This window comes from Vitis riparia, chromosome 13 (assembly GCF_004353265.1).
Source record: "Vitis riparia cultivar Riparia Gloire de Montpellier isolate 1030 chromosome 13, EGFV_Vit.rip_1.0, whole genome shotgun sequence".
Lineage (NCBI taxonomy): Eukaryota > Viridiplantae > Streptophyta > Magnoliopsida > Vitales > Vitaceae > Vitis > Vitis riparia.
The window spans coordinates 9,441,738-9,449,940 of record NC_048443.1 but is presented as its reverse complement, the minus strand read 5'-3'; positions in this window follow the sequence as shown (position 1 = coordinate 9,449,940).

Sequence of the window (8,203 nt, the reverse complement as noted above, 5' to 3'; positions counted from 1 at the left end):
ATTAAATTGCCAATTAATAATTTTAGGAAATTTTATAGGTAGAAGCTATATAGAGAATATCTTGTAGTTTGATGCTATGCAAAAATTTTCATTTTATCATAATAAAATTATGGCTAGAAGTTCTAATAAATTTATTCTTTAGTTAATATTACTAGTTTCTTGAATTCATAGTAATTATTTTCCCTTATGATAATATGAAAAATATTGTTTATTATGATCAATCTATATAAAGCAGGAAGGTATATATTTCTATATATTCTTATAATTAGAAGTTATATAATAATTTGTATTTGGTGTCCTGAAGCTACATGAAAAATAATTTATATATCGTTATAGTCTAAAACTATATAAATAATTAATTTGTATATTTTTATAGCCTGAAACTATATGAAAAACTTTTATATATTTTTGTAGCCCAAAGCCTGAAGCTAAATGGAAATTTTTTTGTATATATTTTATATCTTGAAAAAAAAATGTGTAAAATATTTTGATAGGTTGAAGTTCTATGAAAGAAAATAGGTATTTCCTATGAATGAAAACTATAGAGATTATTATTTTATATGTTATTATAGCTAAACGCTATACAAAAAAAAAAGGTTAATATTATATAATTTCTCACAACTAAGATCTATATTGAATAATTAATTTTATAATCTTTCATGGCTAGAAGCCATATAGAAAATTTATGATCTGAAGTCATATATATAAAGCAAAATATATGTTATACATAAATAGAGATTATTGTAAGTATTATGATATAAGCATTGTTGTTTCACTTATAACCTAAAGCTACAAGAATTTTATAGCTTGAAGTTATGAAATATGAATTCTTCTTTTTTTAAAAAATTCAATTATTGAAATCCTTAATTTTCTATGTTTTGGATTTGAATGTATCATTAGTATTCTTACTATTCGATATGGAGGCTTAAATATCTAGATCTATAATTTTCATAATCCATTTTTAAAATAGTCATCATGTTTCACATTTATAAATTTATTTAAATATTTTTAGTTTTCTATTTAGTTTGTTGTTGTAGGTAATTTCTATGTCATTAAAATATGATAACCCTTTAGTTCTTTAGAATAATAAAAAGAAAGTATACCCACTAAAAGACTACTATCCTTCTTTAAGTTCACTGTAAGTTGATGTAATTGAGAATAGTGAATTTTTCATTAACAACCACCAATATTTTCTAATCGGAATGGAATTGTTCCCTGTAACCAATTGGGAATACGATCATAGAATAAGATATGATCTAAATCTAGTATACAATAAAATCTAGTATACAATAACTTCTTAATCCATAAGGGTCATTATTTTCCTAAGAAGAAATTCATACCCTACCACTGGAAGTGGTGAAATGAAAAAAAAAAAAAAAAGTTAGGTTTGTAGAATAAACCTACCATAGTTGAATAAGAAATGATTGTTGATGCATACTAGTCATACGATCAAACATTTCATCGACTTCTACCAAAATTAGAAGAAAAATATTAGTAAATAGAAGGTTAACATATCTAACCTAGATTATTATAACTTTCTTTAAAAATCCTACTAATAAAATTTACTGATTGATTGGTGATGAAAAAATGTTTATTCTCATGTAAGATCTTTACTTTCTTATGTTGTGTCTTTTTATGTAATATAGTACATATCATATTTGCTAATACATGTTTATGTTTTATTTACACATAATATTGATTACTTAATAAGTATTTTCTAAGATGTTTGTCTCATTAATTGTACAATATGTAATAATTGATGTCATTACCATATCAACTTATAAAAACTTGATTGAAAGCTCTTAAAGAGCTCATACTATGTCACTAGTTGATTGATGCCATTACTACATATATGAATTTATGAAAACTTGATTGAAAGCTCCAGATGAGCTCATACTATGTCACTAGTGGCACATGAATTCATATGAATGATACTTGACATTCTAGCAAATCTAGAAGAATTTGAGAAGACCAACTTGTTCCCCCGGGGTGAACAATGATGCATCAACTCCTTGAAATGTCAAATGGATATTCATTAAAGAACCAGAAGTTTCTTCAACTAGTGATTAGTATGTTTGAACCTTTGAAGGATATTATTAGATGTTATGCAAATTTCTAGTTTAAAGAGATGATTTTCCCACCATTAGGGGAATGCAAGTCAATTCCATAAGAATGACGAGACATTACATGGTATGTACCCTCCTTGTCTTATTTTTATCCCTGTACAAGGCAATGTGAACTAGAAGTTCAAAGGATTATATTCATTTGTAAGGACTTTCAAATTAGTTACCTCTTAATGCTTTTACAGATATAAAGACAGTAACAAAGTCACATGTTATGGATGTGAATACCTTGACACATATTGATGTCCCTGAAGGACAATTGGAGAATGTCATAAAAAGAGAATCTAGGACACGCTTGAAGTGTGGTAGACTTATTGGCTCAAAGGATTCAGTTCTTATAAAAAGAAAAGGAATAACATATGAAAAGGTTGGTACTCTTGAAAAGTTCACAAATGTGAAATGGTCAAATGATGAAACCCAACTTGATAAATAGTTAGTCCATGAAGAGGCACAAATTGATCAAATATCGATATCTAGAATTGAAGAGATCTCAATGAGGCACATTGTAGAAACACCGTACCATAGTGACATTATCATAGAGATTATATTTGCATTCCAAGTGGTTGTAGACATCATGAGAAGTGATGAAGATCAAGAACCACAAATTGTGGATGAATGTTGAAAAAAAGAATGATTGGCCAAAATGGAAAGAAACAATCCAAATAGAGCTAAACTCGTTAACAAAATGAGAGGTATTTGGACCAATAATTCAAACACCTGGAAACATAAAGTTTGTTGGATATAAATGGGTCTTTATGAGAAAACAAAATGTGAATGATGAAATCATAAGATATAAAGCACGACTTGTTGCTCAAGGTTTTTCTCAAAGACCTAATATAGACTATGAGGAAACTTATTCCCCTGTAATGGACACAATCACATTTCGATACTTGATAAGTTTAGCAGTCTTTGAAGGACTAGATATGCGTCTCATGAATGTTGTTATAGCCTATTTATATGGGTCTATACATACTGACATATATATGAAACTCCCTTAATGATTCAAATTGCCTGAAGCAACTAATCCAAAACCTTGAAACATGTACCCAATCAAACTACAAAGATCTCTATATGGATTAAAGCAATCCGGAGGCATGTGGTATAATCATTTGAGTGAGTATTTGTTAAAAGAAAGACATGTGAATAATCCAATTTACCCATGCGTTTTTATTAAGAAATCGGAAACTGGGCTTACAATAATTGCAGTACATGTGGATGATTTGAACCTTATAGGGACTCCTGAAGAGCTCACAAAAAACAACCAATTATTTAAAGAAGGAATATGAAATGAAATATTTGTGGAAAACAAGATATTGTCTGGGCCTGTAGATCGAGCATTATTCAAATGGCATATTAGTCCATCAATCGACATATATAGAGAAAGTATTAAAATGATTTTATATGGAAAAATCACATCCACTCAATTCCCTCATGGTTGTTCGTTCACTTGAAGTGAACAAAGATCTATTTTATCCTAAACAAGAAAATGAAGAATTGTTTGGTTAAAAAGTACCATATCTTAGTGCAATAGATGCACTAATGTATCTTGCAAATTGTAATAGACTAGATATAGCATTTTCTATCAACTTGCTAGCAAGATACAGTTCTGCCCCAACTAGAAGGTATGGAAATGAGATTAAACATATATTGTGATACTTTCGTAGAACAAGTGACATGAACTTATATTTTTCAAAAAAAATCAAAATCACAATTGATTGGATATGCAGGTGTAGAATATTTTTAAGATTCTCATGAAACTCGACCTCAAATCGGATATATTTTTAATTATGATAGTACAACAATATCTTAGAGATCAGTCAAGAGTCACATCTTCAAATCATTCAGAAATTCTTACAATTCATGAAGCAACTTGTGAATGTGTATGACTAAGGTCAATGATTCAACATATTCAAGAAACATGTGGACTACCTTTTATTAGAGGCAGTGCAACTAAGTTACATGAAGATAATGTTGCTTGTATTGCACAAATTAAATGAGGATTCATAAAAGGTGATATAACTAAGCATATCTCCCTTAAATTTTTCTATACTCACAAGCTCCATGAGAAATGTGAGATTGATGTTCAACAAATTCAATCATGCAATAATCTAGCAGATTTATTCACAAAGGCTTTACCTTCGACCACATTGAAAAATTTAAAGTATGACATTGGAATGCGAAAATTAAGAGATCTACCAATTGAAATATTGAAGAAATCATAATCATGTCTATATGAGGGAGATAATACTAATATGGATATATTGCTCTCTCTTTTTTCCTTCGTTCAGGTTTTGTCCCACTGGGTTTTACTGGCAAGGTTTTTAACGAAGTAGTTACTATATTCTTATGATTATCCAAGGGGAGTGTTATAAAATATGGGAATTTGTAGCATTGTTGGAACTTATGGATGATCATTCGTAATGATGTTTATCTTTTTGTAACTCCCTATAAAAGGGAAAGACTCCTAATGAAAATCAATTCAATTTCTCTTCGTGCATTCTATTATTTCTTTCTTGTTTTCTTCTTCATTTTCCACTTTGTTTTATAATAGATTATAATTTTAAATTAGATTTTTAAATATAGATTCATTTGAATAAAATTTCACAAAAAAAAAAAAAAATGGTGGAAAGAAATAACATTGCTAAAACTACAAAAACAAAATATACAATTACAAATTTTTTATGATGAAATTTAACATTTTACTCATTTTCACTCATCGATATAAAAATAAAATAACTGTAAAATACATAAGTTTTTAACTAATTTTTATTATATTTGATTTTCTTTTTTATTTTTCATAGAACAACCAAATATGGAAAAATCATTTTCCTTAACATTTTTTTTCTTTCCTTAATATTTTTTGGGAGCCAAACATAGCCTAAGGAAAAATAATTTTCTCATGTCTGGTTGCCCTATTAAAAATACTAAAGAAAATAAAATATAATTAAAACTAGTTAGAAACTTATGCATTTAAAAATTATTTAATCATTATATCGATGTGTTAAAATAAATAAATAAAGTTTGAAGTAGCAAATAAAAATAATTTATTAAGTTTTAATCTATTTTTTAATTTTATTTTCACTTTTTCTTTCCTTCTACTTTTCCGTTGTATTTGCCCTCAAATTTTCCGAAACCAAATTGTAGACCCTTATTTTGGTCTAGTTTTTTTTTGTTATTTTTAGAGCACTATTTTCATATCACCCTGGGAAAGTTGGCGACATCTTGGAGAAGTGGGAGGGGCCAACTTCTTCAAGTGCTGAGAGCTACATGCATGGACACATGCATGGGAGGGACCTTTTTTTTAGCCGTCCAGCCATGGCACTTTGAACCAGACCAAACTCAACCCCAAGATCACCACCACCAACATCTTCATCTCTAGTACGCTAGACTCATCAGTTTTCTACAACATGCGCCATACCATCTGGATAATATGAGAACCAATTCACCCTATGCACTAGTTTGTCCTCAACATCTAGTTTCCCATATTTGCAATCCGTCTTCGTTTTCCGCATCTCATTTATCATTGCAAGATAGTCTCCACTTCTACCAATTCACCTACAACTTCGGATCAGTGCCCGTCATCCTCTTCATTAGCTCCATCATTTGATTATAACCTACGCACTGACAACGCATTGCCATCTCAACATGGAAGACACACTAAATAAGATAATTATGATGAATAATCAGTTCTAATCTGCTTGTTTGTTAAGATTCACCATGCCTTTTATTTATTTATTTTTTATTTTATTTGTTTACTCATTTGATTTCATATTACTATCATTTTATTTTCTTAATTTTATTCTTTGTATTCCTGGGTTGATGATGGAATGAATGAATTTGAGGTTTATCAAATCTGGAAAGGCAACAATAGATTCTTCTGTGGTGGAAGACTTATATTTGGTCTAGATGCAAGTATATATTATGATAAACCTCCCACAAAAGATGTCATGGTCAATGGGATGGGAGTTAAGGTCAAATAGTGCCAAACATGCATGCTAGCCCACCAACATGCTCTCATTGCTTTATATGTAATAACTGTGTTGGTCGTTTTGACCACCATTGCCCATGGGTTTAGCAAGTTTTTTTTTTTTTTTACTATAAAACTATCTCTCCCAAACACAAGGAGGAAAAAATCGGAAAAAATCGGCGAAATATCGCCGATATATCGCGTGTCGGCGGGCGGCGACACGACACGGCAAGGAGATAAGTCGGCCGGGCGAAAAATCGCCCAAAATCGCCCAGAATCGGCGATATATCGCCGACACACGATAAATCGCCGATTTATCGCGCGGTCAACGCGGGTCAACTCCGCTACAGTGTCGGTCAACGCCGATACAGTAGCTACAAGACCTCTCCCATTTGTGCTGCCGAGGGGATTTGAACCCCAAACCAAAAGGTTTGGGGTTCACCCACTTACCACCTGGGCTAAGCCCTCTTTTGATATATATTATGCAACAACTATATATATACTTAAATTAATTATATAAAGAAAATATAAGAATAATTTAAAGAGCAAATTAATTATAATTATTTTATAATTAAATGCAAAGTCTTTTAATTAATTACCAAAAATATAAAAATTATATAATTTTCTTCATAATGTTTTTAATATCATTAATAATTAATTAAATATTAAAAAATTATATATATATATCATTATTCATTTTATATTGTTTAATACAATTGAATTAAATGGATCATATTTTAATACTAATATATATTTTAAAATTAGACATATTATAATCAAATATCATAATATTAGGTGTAATTTAATAATAAATGTACACTTATAAAATTCATATTTTTATCGATGTATACGATATTATTATCAAATATGATAAATCATGTTATACATATATCAAAATTTTCAATAAAATAACTTTAAAATGTCTATTATACTTCTAATTATATTATTATGAGGTTTTTCTTGCATTTCCATGAGTTTTTAACAATTTTAAGCCTACCAATAATATCCACCGATATATCTCCGATATATCCAAAAATATCTCCGATATATCCGATATATCCGTAAAATCAAATTACCGATATATCCGTGATTACCGATATTTTCATCCTTGCCCAAACATCTCATTCTTTTTGTTATTCATCCTCACATTTCAAAATTAAATTATCATAAATTCAATTTTCAAATTTATTTTTTAAAACTTTCAATTTTCAAATAATTTTCAAAACTTCAAATTTTAAATAATTTTCAAAACTCCAATTTTCAAATAATTTTCCAAAATTCCAATTTTTAAATCTATTTATTTAATTACCATTAATATTATTATTGTTATTATTATTATTATATTTTTATTTTTAAATTCCATTTTCAAATAATTTCCAAAACTCCAATTTTTTGAAATTTAATTTTTTAAAACTTTCAATTTCCAAATAATTTTCAAATTTCCAAACTTATTTATTTAATTATTATTATTAGTATTATTATTTTATTTTTTAAAATTACATTCTCAAATAATTTTTTAAAATTCCAATTCTTAATTTTATTTTTAGTTTTTTTTTAAAAAAAAACTCAAATTCTCAATTTAATTTTCAAAACTCCATTTTTTAAGTTTAATTTTCAAAACTTTAATTTTTAAAATTTTCGTTCTCAAATAATTCTTCAAAATTCTAATTTTTAAATTTGATTTTCATGATTCCAATTCTCAATTAATTTTCAAAATTCCAATTTCTTTCAAATTTAATTTCCAAAATTTCAATTCTTAAATTTAATTTTTTAACTCCCATTTTCAATTTTCTTTTTCAAAATCCCAATTTTTTTAAATTCAATTTTCGAGACTTCAATTTTCAAATAAATTTCAAAGCTCTAATTTTCTTTCAAATAATTTTAATTTCACTATAGTTTTCAAATATTTTTTAATTCTATAACTTTTCATCCTTTATTAGGGTTTTAGGACAAAAAATCTTGTTTTTAATAAGCTTGCTACTTTTCCCTTCAGGTAAACACTTTCAAAATTTTTATTTGATTTTTAAATAATCTTTTATTTCTCTTTATCTTAAATAAACATGAAGACAATTTTCATAATTTCAAAATAATGGAATTTGTGGGATTAATTCAT